Source organism: Prunus avium, chromosome 7 (assembly GCF_965620075.1).
Source record: "Prunus avium chromosome 7, drPruAviu1.hap1.1, whole genome shotgun sequence".
In the NCBI taxonomy this organism is placed as follows: domain Eukaryota; kingdom Viridiplantae; phylum Streptophyta; class Magnoliopsida; order Rosales; family Rosaceae; genus Prunus; species Prunus avium.
In genome coordinates, this window is record NC_142290.1 from 25,239,350 (window position 1) to 25,252,767 (window position 13,418).

The following is a 13,418-nucleotide window of genomic DNA, read 5'->3' on the forward strand; positions in this document are numbered from 1 at the left end:
CTACTTGAGGCGTTTTACGGAGGAAATGTCCACTCTTGAGGAATGTGATTCTCATACTGCTTCGCTGGCGTTTTGTGAGGGGGTCATACTTGGAACAAAAATGCACAGGTCTTTAGTGAAGACCCCACCAGTGGATATGAGGGAAGTGATGGCCGGGGCGGATGGAATCATTAGACTAGAAAAAGAAGAGCTCACCCAGTCAAAACGCACCACTTCCACCATTGCGACCCCAAAGCCTCCACCGGAGCAAAAGGCGGAGACAAAGCGATATTCCTTAAGACAAGAATTTAGCAATGGACCTAAGCAGAGCCGACCCTTCACCAGGCTCACGGTGGAGAGACCAAAGGCACACGGATCCGGAAGGACAGCTAAGGGGTATTGGGGCCTATATGGGTAGCTGAAGCCCCAAAAAAAAATAAAATAAAATAAAATAAAATAAAATAAAAAAAAAAAAGAAGAAAAGGAAAAAGTTGTGAACACCAGAGAGACCGAAGGCACACGGGTCCGGAAAGACAACCAAGAAGCATGGGACCACAGGATTGGCAAAAGCCCAAACCCAAGTGGGGATGGGATCGGCCAGGAGAGAGAAAATATGGGATCGGCCAGGAGAGAGAATATGGGATCCACCAGATAAAAATAACTAAACCCAAGTGGGGATGGGATCGCCCAGGAGAGAGAATATGGGATCCACCGGATAAAAATAACCAAACCCAAGTGGGGATGGGATCGGCCAGGAGAGAGAAAATATGGGATTGGCCAGGAGAGAGAATATGGGATCCATCGGATAAAAATAACCAAACCCAAGTGGGGATGAGATTGGCCAGGAGAGAGAATATGGGATCCATCGGATAAAATAACCAAACCCAAGTGGGGATGGGATTGGCCAGGAGAGAGAATATGGGATCCACCGGATAAAATAACCAAACCCAAGTGGGAATGGGATCGGCCAGGAGAGAGAAAATATGGGATCGGCCAGGAGAGAGAATATGGGATCCACCGGATAAAAAAACCCAAACCCAAGTGGGATGGGGTCGGCCATGAGAGAGAAAATATGAGATTGGCCAGGAGAGAGAATATGGGATCCACCGGATAAAAAAACCCAAACCCAAGTGGGATGGGGTCGACCAGGAGAGAGAATATGGGATCGGCGGCAAAAGCCCAAACTCAAGTGGGGATGGGATCGACCAGGAGAGAGAATATGGGATCGGCCAGGAGAGAGAAAATATGGGATCGGCCAAGAGAGAGAAACCAAGAGGTATGGGACCCATTGGATTAGCAAAGGCTCAAAACCAAGCGCATCCCTTGTTGGGATTGGCTAAGAAGAAGAAAGCATGGAACATGGGGCCCATGGGATTGGCAAAAGCTCAAAGCCAAGCGCACCCCAACTGGGGTCGGTTAGCAAAGAGGAAAATGCGCAGGGGCCCACCGAATCGGCAAAGGTCCAGAAATCCGCAAAAAAGAGAAGGGTCCACTTGTGCATGGGATTGGCTGTCCACATCTGGATACTCCACATAAGAATATGACAGTCCACAGTTGAAGAGTTAACAACGTGCATGGAAATTCATATTCGGATATTTCACATGCAAGATGTGGAAGCAACACGCATGAGTAGGAATCGCATTTTTGGATATGACCAGTAAGCCCAAGAAAGGGAACGTATGGCTCATTTTCGGGCTCAACCATGAGCCCACCACGGCAGCATGCGCCCAATCCGAAGAAACCGCGTTCCAAAATACCACTTAGATCATTTTTCCCTCTCCACCCGCGAAGCGTGTAGAATATTCTAACGTGTATCATGGCCTAACCCATATGCCACAACTAAAGGACGTGGGATGAGCAAACTTCCCTCCCATTAGAGGAGTGCGGAACAAGGGAGACACAAATTGCTCGTCTGATCCCATTACTACGAAGTGGAGGACGGGATGCGCAAAGCTAGGGAAGTGGGGTTAAACCCACGACCTCGGAGTGCTATAAAAACCCTACTAGACCTCCAGCAAAGGAACGTGAAATTGAACCGAACACTAAGAGTACGTTGCACAAATACTGACTTGAGTGTCAGAGTGACTTTTGCAGGTACTCACCCCCTTTCCATCCTTCGATCTCGGGAACGTAATCCGGAGTTCTCTTTCAACCAAAGGAGCATGCGGACTTCAGTCAAGAACCTGTGGAGGTATTTCTTCTTGAAAGAAATCCTGCTCCAACAGTGCCAGTAGTCCATGCCAACTAGGAGGGTTCCCAGCCATGTGAGCAAGTCAAAATTTGAGTAGGTAGTCACAGGAGCCATGTTGGTGGATGGAGTATGATGAGTTAAACTTCTAAAATATGGCCATGAATTATTTAGAGGGGAGGGAGTTTGCAAATTTTGAGGAAGCAAAATGATTTTACTTGAACTATGGTCTTGCAATTGGTTTTAGCATAAGAAGAAGCCGTTTAAGACGTAGCGAGGGTGGGGTTGTGACAGGCAGACAATGGTTGTGCTTGAAAGAAGGGAGCATATCAAAGAAATGGACAAATAGAGAGGATATGGTCCGTACACTAAGGAAAAAGACCAAAGAGAATCATCACATCGCATTTGCTGTGCAATATTGTCGTAAACGAGATGTTTATATTGTGAATAAATTTGTAAATGAGCACATTCACCGACTTGCTCACTCATGTGAGGTGCCTTTTCTTCACTTCCACCAATGTGTTAAGGAATCTGACATTGCACAATCTATTTATATGAGAAAATATTCTAATTTAAAACCAGTTGCACATACGACTATATGGTTGACCAAGCAGATGGATACATGAACGTGGGGTTCACAAGTAAGGATTTATATAACATGTTGGATTTCGAGCATTGACAAGTAGTATTGGATAGTGATGCGCAAGCAGCAATAAGCTACATGAATGCGAAGGCAATAGTGGACCCGGAATTTTTTTTGCATGTTTAGTGTAGATGAGGAGAATAAATTGGAAAATTTATTTTGAAGAGATTCTCATTCTTTACATGATTATTGTTGCTTTGAGGACGTGCTGATATTTGATAGTACGTACAAGACCAACCGATATGACAAACCCTTAGTGGTGTTTGTTTTTGGTTGTTCATTTCTTGTTGATGAGACTCCAGCTACTCCACTCGTATTTTACTTCTATGAAGGACAAGAAGCAATAATTTCCATTACCAAGTGCAGTAGATTTCTGCAATCATTTTTTTCTTGTCTGTTTCGCGTAAGCACATGGTTAGAACATGCAATACAATAGAAGAAGTTTGAAACCAACACACAGTTTGACACAGTATAGCCGTGCGGCTATACTATTAATTGGAATAAAATTTTAAAAAACACGGAGTATAGCCGCACGGCGACACTATGAAACTTCTTAACATTAAGTATACTGTCAGTCAGCTGATTGGAAGGCAATCAATTAATGTCCAAGTTCATATGTAATTAGTGTTAAAGAACACACGAGTTCCACATCGGAAACTTAACAAAATAGAAAGTCTCATATAATAACACAGTTAAATAAAAGTGTTGTGGTTTTAATACTTCTGTTCTAGGTAATATTATATTTAACAGAGTAGATTTTTGTTCATTATTTTAATTTAATGTATACTCTCACCATCTTTCTTAAAACTTGACACGTGCATATAAACATAACCATAATTCCAGTAACAGCGTTATTCCAATACTGGGTCAACTGAATAATTCCATTGCAGTCAACCACTAAGCACAGTATTAATTTTTTTTTTTTTTTTTTTTGGTCAATGTAATTCTAATCAAATAAATTGAAAAGGATTACAAGAGGTGAAGGAAAGCCGAAACACTAGCAAAACAAACAAACAAAGGGCCAAACAGTCAAGTAAATAACAGACAGAGAAGGCCCAAGAACAAAAGCCGAAAATGAAAAACAGAAAACCCTAGATCTGAGCAAAAGCCACAGCCGCGCCACCCAAAGACCATCTGCTGCAACACCATCGCAAATCCGCAATCACCGAGAAAGAGTAACTGGTAACAACACAAACCAAAGGTCCAGGCGGAAGATGGGGGGGAACTAGCCACCCGCACAAAACGTGCTCCCATAATCCAAGGGACAAGACTCACAAGAGTTTTAAACGCATCCCCACACCACAGATAGATACCGCCACCGAAAGAGATCGACGGAAGTTGTACCCGCAGAGCCGAGGAGCAAGGAGTGGTGATTGAGAACCAACAAAGAAGGGTAGCTGCTAGCCAAAGGAGAGAGAACTGTAGAGGGGATAAAAGACTCAGATCTGAGACATAGCTCCGAGAAAATGCACTCATGGGGAGTGGGAGGAGCTGACGACTCACAAGTAGGGGAGGAGGCAAAGATGAGAGGACAAGAAACACAAACAAACAGAAAAAGTAAAAAACTCTCACAAGGGAGAGAGGAGACTCTCACAGAGAGGAGAGAGGAGACTCTCACAGAGGGGAGAGAGGAAAGTAGGGACTTGTCACTTGTACATAGAGAAACCAGGGGAGGAAGTGAGGAGGAACCAAGACCTCCTCCCCCAGTGCGGCGCCAAAGTGTGTTTTTTTTCTCAGAGAAGTTGTTGGCCGACCTTTGTGGTATGCTTCTAAGCACAGTATTAATAGTCACTTTCAATTCCAATCAATCAAGCAACTCCAACAATAGTACTGATATATAGGACATTGCCTCGCAATTTCTCTATCAAAATTCAAAGGAAATTGTCTCATCTTAATTTAAACTATGTCTTAACTTCCAGCAAAATAAATTTTTTCTTGTGGTGTGTAGTGGACGACTTAATGGTCGCCATTTCAGTCAACTGAACTTTCATTGAATAAGTCATTGAAAGAAGTTGTGATTCAAGTCATGCATTAGCAGAAGAATTGTAGAAAGAAAAAAAATGGGAGGAGGCTTAATATTGAGGTACATGTGGTTGTGGATGCAATTGTAGGCAATAATTGGGGAGGGGTGGAAGGGGCTGGGGAGTGCGGGCAGCTGGACCCGGAGGTGCTGATCTACAAGCTAGCATCTTGTGCACCCTCCTCACAGGATAAGAGCGTGGAGGTTCCTCCCAAGTGCTGTGGTCTGATGCAGAAGGTCCGCACAAGCTGCCTTTGTGCCATCATCCTTTCTAAAGAAGCCAAGAGCCTTGGGCTCAACCCCGCAGTTGCCGGCACCGTTCCTAAACGCTGCAAAATTGCTGGACGTCCTAGGGGTTACAAGTGCGGAGGTATGTATGTCATCTGCATTTTATTATGCCTATTAACTTAATTAACGGTTCAGATTCATAATTTAACAATTTACCAAAGTCAATTTAGTCATGGCTGCTTTGCTTGCGTAATTCTTGACTTTAAAAACTTTTCATATTTGTGATCTGCAGCTTATGTGGTGGAATGACTAAGAAGACCATTGGGTCATGGTGCGCGGCAGCTATGGTTCTCAAGTAACTTATAGACAGCACTCTTAATGATATGCTAATCTAGCTTACAATGTTTAATTAGTATAATTAACCTTGAAGAAACTTACTATTGATAAATAAAAGGTTTTGATTCATGTGGTTATCACTTTTATTATTAAAGTTCTCGTGATTTCAATTTTATCATTTTTACCTTTATTGTTTTCAATTTAAAGAAACTGTCGTTACTTTGTTGAGGGGCATTTTGATCCAAAAACAAAGACCGGAAAAACAAAAAATAAAGAAAAAAATAAAAAAGAAAAAGAAAGGGAAAAAGAATGTGGAATATTCGTAGCCTTTTTCTCACTTCTCACTTCTCACTTGTTTGAGCATATAACTACTACTTTTAATCTTCATCATCCATATCACATGCACGCTTGTCATTTGCTGACCAATAATAACTCCAATGCGAAACAGTTCTGCATTTATAATTCTTTACTTAGTTACCAACTACAAAAATCTCTCTTTCTATCGCTAAGGTATGGTGTTAACTGCCCAACCACAATGGAACACATTGGTGAGAACTGCATTGGATTCCAATGATGCCTTCAGCAATTTCAGACCCTAAGAATTCATGAAAAGAAAATCATCATTTTGAATAAGTTAAAAATACCTCCAAACAAAACAAAAACAAAAAGAACGCAAACCTCATCCATGCCTAGATGAACGATCCTCTCTTCAAGGGTACCAACTTCCTTAACATTGACCTTGTTCAGCATCACGATATGGTAGAAATAGGCTTCACTTCCAAATTATCCATTATCATGTATGCAAAAACATCTTCACATACCCTCCTCCACCACCACCAGACGAACCGTGTATAACCGCGTGGCTATACTATTAATTTCAGGAAAAAATTTAAAAAACAGAGTATAGCCGCGCGGCTGTACACTTTCAGTATATTGCATTCAAAACGTCTAGCCGAGCGGCTATACTATTAATTGGAATAAAAATTTTAAAAAAGGGGATTATATATACTATTAATTTAGGAAAAAAATATAAAAAGGAGCATAGGGCTATACTCTTTTAATTAATTTCCATTACCAAGTGCAGTAGATTTCTGCAATCAATTTTTTCATATCTGTTTTGCGTAAGCACGCAGTTTGAACATGCAACAGAAGAAGTTTGAAACCAACACACAGTTTGACAGAGTATAGCCGAACGGCTATACTATTACTTTCAGGAAAAAATTAAAAAAAAAAGAGGGTCGCGGTTATACTCTTTTAATATTTTATATTTAAACAGTATAGCCGCGCGGCGATACCATTAATTTGAAAAAATTAAAACAAAAAAGGCTATACAGGCTTTACATTTCCCTCGCTGCCTGGCTCGCTTCTCTTTAGTGAATCACACTTCCCATCAAAGTCTTCAAGTTCAAGGCGAAAAAAGAGGTGGGCAATTCCTCATTTGAGCCCTCATGGCACCTCCCAAGAAATCAAAGAAAAGCAAGAAAGATAGGAAATTGAAGAAAAACTGAAGCTTCGTTCCAATCGAGCCTAAAGCCGCAGACTCTAACTGGTGGGATAGTTTCTTCAACCCAAGGTTTTCCTTTTCGCTAAGCTCAGTCTCCAATTACTCTGCTTCCTGCTTTTTAGTGGAATGCTTTCAGATTACTTGTAGCTTTAACTAAATTATCTTTATATTTTGTTTATTTTGGAAAATCTATGATGCACAGACATCTAGAACAGGTGGTGGATTTTCTTATGTAATGTTAAATTCAGCAATGATGTTCATAATTAGAGCTCAAAACCTATAAACTGTGCTTTTCTTCAGTTAGGCTGTTAGAAAAATCTGCCTAGGCGGGTCCTTATTTTTTCCTGACCTTAGCTCAATTATGCAATCGCTTCAATTTCTGATGGCCGCTATACGAAAACTGGCTTTTGATTATGTGTTTTGCATCCTGAAAAGAGAAAGATGTGGTTGAAAAGTTATTACTAGAGGGAGCAATAGAGATTTTAGCCTGTAAAAGTAGTATGTAATTGTTAGGAATCTGTTTTGGCCTAAGGTGGATGAGTAGTTGGAAATCCTGACTGAATCAAACTTGGGGAATATACAGACACAAACACATAGTCGGGCTTTGCTGCTTGTTATATGGAAGCAAGTTTTTCTGTCTTCCTATTTCCCTTTTTGTAGATTTTTTCAACTTTTTTTTCGAGTTGATTTCTGTTTTGAACTTTCCATGATAACTTGACTTTATTCTGTTTTGGTGATGTAATTCATCTGTGCATATTCTTCACTATGCAATGATGAGGAGGAAGGTTTTAAGTATTTCTTTTGGGTCTCTAAGAAGACTTTTGACTATATCTGTTCCCTTGTAAGAGAAGAACTTGTGTCGAGGCCGCTGTCAGGTCTCATCAACATAGAAGGAAGGCTTCTTAGCGTTGAGAAACAGGTTGCAATGCCCTGAGAAGGTTGGCATCCGGTGAGTCTCAAGTCTCAGTGGAAGCTGCCTTCGGGGTAGGCCAGTCCACAGTTTCTCAGGTGACTTGGAGATTCATTGAAGCATTGGAAGAACGTGCCAAGCACCATCTCAAGTGGCCTGATTCCAACAGAATGGAAGAAATAAAGTCCAAACTTGAAGAAGCCTTTGGATTGCCCAATTGTTGTGGAGACATAGATGGTACACACGTCATTATGACCCTTCCTACCGATTAAACATCAGACGATTGGTGTGACCTGGAGGACAACTACAGCAGGCTCTTGCAGGGAATTGTTGACCATGAGATGAGGTTTCTTGAAAGTAGTAACTGGTTGGCCTGGGGGCATGACGGTGTCTAGACTTTTAAAGTGTTCAGGATTTTTCAAGCTCTGTGAAGGTGGACAGCGTTTGAATGAAAATGTTAAAACTTTATCTGGAGGAGTGAGATTAGAGAATACTTAGTTGGTGGGGTTGCCTATCTTCTGCTTCCTTGGCTCATAACTCCTTATGAAAGCAATGGCCTCCCAGCTTCCATTTCCGCTTTCAATGCCGTGCATGGGGCTGCAAGGTCACTTGCAGTAACGGCATTCTTGCAGTTAAGGGGCACTTGGAGAATCCTTACCAAGGTCATGTCACATGTGGAGACCCAATAAGCGGAAACTTCCGAGCATCATCTTGGTATATTGTTTACTTCACAATATAAGAATTGACAGTGGAGATATATTATAACCAGATGTTGCTTTATCTGGTCATCATGACTCGGGATATGGTGAACAATGCTGTAGGAAAGTTGATCCGTTGGGGAGGACTATGAGGGATATCCTAGTGAAACACTTGCTGCACAGCAAGCAGACTGCTGCACCAAAGTGATTCTTGTTCTGCCAGTCTGGTTTGGTTTAAATGAGTTGGAAGTTTGGAGCGGTTTCAATCTGTAAAAGTATTTGCTTCGGCAATTTCACCGGCACCAGCCATACATGACATGAAATGCTGAATTGCTTCTCTTATTTCACATTGACTTGCATAAAAGAAATGTATGTATGTTTTTGACAGACTGTGAATCAGCCATCTTTGTATGGCGGCTTGGAAAGTAGAATGGAAGCTGATTTTGTCAGAGTCTACGAGAACTTGTAACACCAAAGAAGTTTAAAGCCAAAGATATCCCGCAAAAATAATACATTTTTATTTTAAGCTGCGGCATACAACTCGCTAGTAACAAAAAGTAAGACAAGCAGCAATATATGTAAAAGAAAAATAATATGATAAACAAAGCAAACACCATCAGAGTGAGTTTCCTTTGATTAGAAGATGGGGCCTGGCATGTACAGCAGGATCTCAAAACTAATGCCTGACCCAATACTCCTCTCTATAAAATATGGCAAAACAAGTAGAGCTCTCTAAAAAGAAAAACCTTATGGACAATGAGACAAAACTAATGCCTCATCATTGCTTTAAAACTATACCATGGGACCATGAAATTCCATTTGCTTCAATCTCCCTTGGTTGGGGGCTGCATGCATGCACAGAAGGGCCCTTTCTTGCGTTTCTGGTTGGTTCTATTTCCCTCAGAAGAACTCTTGTTTTCCGCTCCGTGATCCTTGTTGATCCTCTGCTTTCCTTTTCACCATCAAGTTTCAGAAGAAGAAATTGCAGTTTCTGCAACTCCAACTATGCCGCCCAATTTTTTCGGACCCTCTTTTTGCTTACTCTGAAAGTCTCATTCTTCTCACAGACTCACACTCCCACTCCCACTTTCATCCGACACTACCCGAGAAGCTCCATCAGAGAACAGAGGACCATCTACAACGTTCTTCATCAATTTTTGATTGACATCAAACAACTTAGTGATGGCCTCGTCAGCTTCTTCCAGCTGCCCCTTCACGTTTTCAAATTCAATACCTTTGCCCTTTTTGCTCTTTTCAGTAATCTCCACCTTCCTCTTCAGGTCTTCCACGGTTATTTGAAGGTTTGTCAACTTTTGTACATCAGAATCAAGTCTTTCTAGAGTCCTTTTTCTTGTTGCCTTCTTGACGGGGCTTTGTAAATCTCTTAGAGATCTCTAATTTGTCCACGCCCAATTCCTTCTCAACCAATGATTCTGAAGAGGAATATTTATTCTTGTGTTCCTTTACTGCTTCAGTCTGACTGTGGTCAGTTGGTACAGCGGCCACCTTCTGGCCTTTGCCAACCATCAAATCAATGCTGGCATCCTGGTCAGTGGTTTCCCGCAACTCAAGCATCTGACCATCAGCCTCTATGGTGTCTCATCTGCTTATCCACTAGGATGAACACTCTGATATCTGATCAAGAATTATGTCTTTTGTCAGAATTTCATTTCCTGAGCCAAATATTTCACGCTTCTTCATAGTGTTACCAACCCCATCCCCGAATTTCTTTTCTACCTGATTTGCGGAAAAATGCCTTTCTTTTCCACCATTGCCTTTTCAATAGCTTTAATTCTTCTTTGTAAATCCTGCAAGTCCGAAACACCATCCGATACCGTGGCCACTTGATCTCCATCCAAATGAGAGCTTTCAGCGTGCAGAAAGTCATCCTGGATACAAGTGGAATATAGATGTGTCAAATTCAAATGATATCCAAAATCGCATGCACCGTTGAACTATTGAAATCAAATGCAACATGCCATAAGCCATAAGCTGAACAATTTCATGTCCAGCCCAATGTAGACAGAAACCAGCTTACTTTCCGTAAAATTTCCCAAAATTGAAGTACCACTTTTATTATAAATATATATATGAAATTTGAGGCCTCAAAAATAAAATAAAAGGAAGTTCAAAAGAGAATCCTGGAGCCACAAACAACTTGCATAATTCTGAAGATAAACCATATATTCAAATACTGGCTCCGCAATTCATCTAATATAAAAAGCAAGTCTTTCAAAAGACTTTCTGGCTAGAAGACCATACACGATGGCATTGAAGCAAAGAACATAATTGCATTAGTGAGAACTCATGGGTGCATGTCTAGATCATTTTTGAAGAGTTCATACTGGTTCGAAAGAGGACAGAAAATGTGCAGGACCAATCAAAAACTGCTAACCCATTATGGATAGGGAAATTAATGGAGTAAAACTTTAAGAAGAGAGTATTGAAGCTTTAAAAAATGGATCATCACCTCAGTCCAATTTCCCATTGCAGAGGGAATGTATAAACAGACATGGAGATTACCTCTGATTCTTCTGTGTCTTGTTTATGCGATGTGGCGTCTGCAAGCACATGCTTCTCAGGTGCCGTTGTACACTCCTTCAAAGAGATGACGCCTGGAATATAGGCAGCCAACTGAGCTTGTAGCCCTGATAAACGAAAATCAAGGAAAAAAAATTGAAAAAAAAAAGAAGAAGAAAAGATGCCATACTATTTATTAAAATATATTATATTTAAACAGTACGGCCGCGCGGCTATACTATTTATTAAAAAAGAACAACAATGACCAAAAAAGGCTATACAAGCTTTACATTTCCCTCGCTGCCTGGCTCGCTTCACTGAATCGCACTTCCCATCAAAGTCTTCAAGTTCAAGGCCAAAAAAGAGGTGAGCAATTCCTCATTTTAGCTCTCATGGCGCCTCCCAAGAAATCAAAGAAAAGCAAGAAAGATAGGAAATTGAAGAAAAAGCATTCCAGTCGAGCCTAAAGCCGCAGACTCTGACTGGTGGGATAGTTTCTTCAACCCAAAAAAGAGGTGAGCAATTACTCTGCTTCCTGCTTTTTAGTGGAATGCATTCAGATTACTTGTAGTTAGGCTGTTGGAAAAATCGGCCTAGGCGCTAGGCGGGTCTAGGCGGGTCCATTTTTTTTTTTCTCGACTTTAGCTAAATTATGAACTCGCTTCAATTTCTGATGGTCACTATAAGAAAACTGGCTTTTGATTATGTGTTTTGCATCCTGAAAACAGAAAGATGTGGTCGAAAAGTTATTGCTAGAGGGAGAAATAGAGATTTTGGTTTTTACCTATAACGACCATTTTTTCTAATTAATGCCTGAATTTTCTGGTGGATATATATTGTCAGATAGGAAAGCTGAAGAAGGGGCTTAATCCAATGTAGACCTTCTGTTTGTGTCTCCTTATCTGACAACAGCTTTCAAAACTGAAGTCATAGCTCTCGCCGTAAGTAATTAACATAATTCTTTAATTACTGATGTTGGTTAGGCCAGTTGATCACGAGAAAGAACATGTTGTATTGCAAACCGTTCTTAATTATAACAATTAATGGATTGTGGGTTTTCCTAATTGCTATGTGCAGGAAGGAATAGCAGTAGGGAGAAGCTTTTCCATATTCAAGAATTACCACATTGATGGGAACAAAGAAATAATTGCCATTGGGATGATGAACATTGCTGGTTCTTGCACTTCTTGCTACCTCACCACAGGTTAATCACTCATCATACACATTTAATACTAATTAAATTAAAGGGTTTAATCTTAATTAGATTCATTTCATGTTGCTAATTAAGCGAAATTTTTCATCAATTTTCAGGGCCGTTTTCCAGATCAGCAGTTAACTACAATGCAGGATGCAAGACAGCAATGTCGAATGTTGTCATGGCAATTGCGGTTATGTTCATGTTGTTGTTCCTCACTCCTCTGTTCCATTACACTCCCTTGGTTGTGCTGTCTGCTATTATAATAGCCGCCATGCTCGGCCTCATAGACTATGAAGCTGCAATTCACCTCTGGAAGGTTGATACGTTTGACATTGTTGTCTGCATGAGTGCCTATATCGGCGTCGTTTTTGGCAGCCTTGAAATTGGACTAGTCTTAGGGGTACGTACGACTATATGTCACACCAGTAAAAAGTTATTGTGTGTGACAACAACACCATATCAACAACTTAACATTACTTATTAGAACTAATATTTCTTTTTTCTTGTGTGTACGTTGCAATATCTGTGATCAGGGTACTTTTGTTTCTGGCAAGGCCAAGGACTTTTGTTCAGGGAAACCTTCTGAATTCCATGGTTTACAGAAATGTTGAGCAGTATCCCAATGCAAGCAATGTTCCTGGAATTCTCATACTTGAGATTGATGCTCCCATTTACTTTGCAAATACCAACTACTTAAGAGAAAGGTACTAATTAATTAAACCTGAACACACTCTTGCATGTTATAAGCTTATTATTGATTGTGTAAACCAAGCTGCTTCCATCCCTTGGAGCATTAAGCTGCTTATTCAGGATATTCTCTTGTTGTGTTCCATTTGTGAGAAAATGGCTTGTAAGCATGTGTTTAGGGAGGCTAATTTTACGATTAATGTTCTTGCCAACTTTGGGCATGAGCTTATTCCGTTTAAGTTGTGGAAGAATGGGCTACCTTTGAAATATTCTCTTCCGTTTTATTTTGATCTTTTTGCCCCGTAGTGCTTATCAAAATAAAGGACTCTTTTTTGTTTTCTGATTGGGTCATGGGGGAAGGAAAGGACCTCAATCACTGAGCTAAACCCAAGCAAGGACACATGCCATTATTGCTTTTAAGAATAATAAAGCAATGAATCAGTGAATTGTTCTTGTACTTACACCAGTGTTTTAAATTTAATACAAGAATAATGTGACTCAAACTGT

General features: G+C 40.6%; 1 long non-coding RNA gene and 3 pseudogenes across 3 annotated transcripts; 3 read left to right on the forward strand and 1 right to left on the reverse strand.

Annotated features, from left to right (window-relative positions):
• The first annotated feature begins 3,849 nt into the window (after nt 1–3,849).
• Nucleotides 3,850–5,538, forward strand: LOC110771510 (uncharacterized; annotated as a pseudogene). The gene is made up of 2 exons (XR_002528895.2): nt 3,850–5,200; nt 5,351–5,538. The product of XR_002528895.2 is annotated as an uncharacterized LOC110771510 (transcript).
• A 1,202-nt stretch (nt 5,539–6,740) lies between these two features.
• Nucleotides 6,741–8,947, forward strand: LOC110771506 (protein ANTAGONIST OF LIKE HETEROCHROMATIN PROTEIN 1-like; annotated as a pseudogene).
• Nucleotides 8,948–9,081: 134 nt separating this feature from the next.
• LOC148293217 (uncharacterized) lies at nt 9,082–11,166 on the reverse strand. The gene is made up of 2 exons (XR_015825770.1): nt 11,030–11,166; nt 9,082–10,395 (listed from the first exon to the last, which is right to left on the reverse strand). It is a non-coding gene; the product is annotated as an uncharacterized LOC148293217 (long non-coding RNA).
• A 512-nt stretch (nt 11,167–11,678) lies between these two features.
• LOC110771512 (sulfate transporter 3.1-like) lies at nt 11,679–13,372 on the forward strand (annotated as a pseudogene). The gene is made up of 5 exons (XR_015825787.1): nt 11,679–11,771; nt 11,870–11,967; nt 12,104–12,230; nt 12,338–12,624; nt 12,758–13,372. The product of XR_015825787.1 is annotated as a sulfate transporter 3.1-like (transcript).
• The last annotated feature ends 46 nt before the right edge of the window (nt 13,373–13,418 follow it).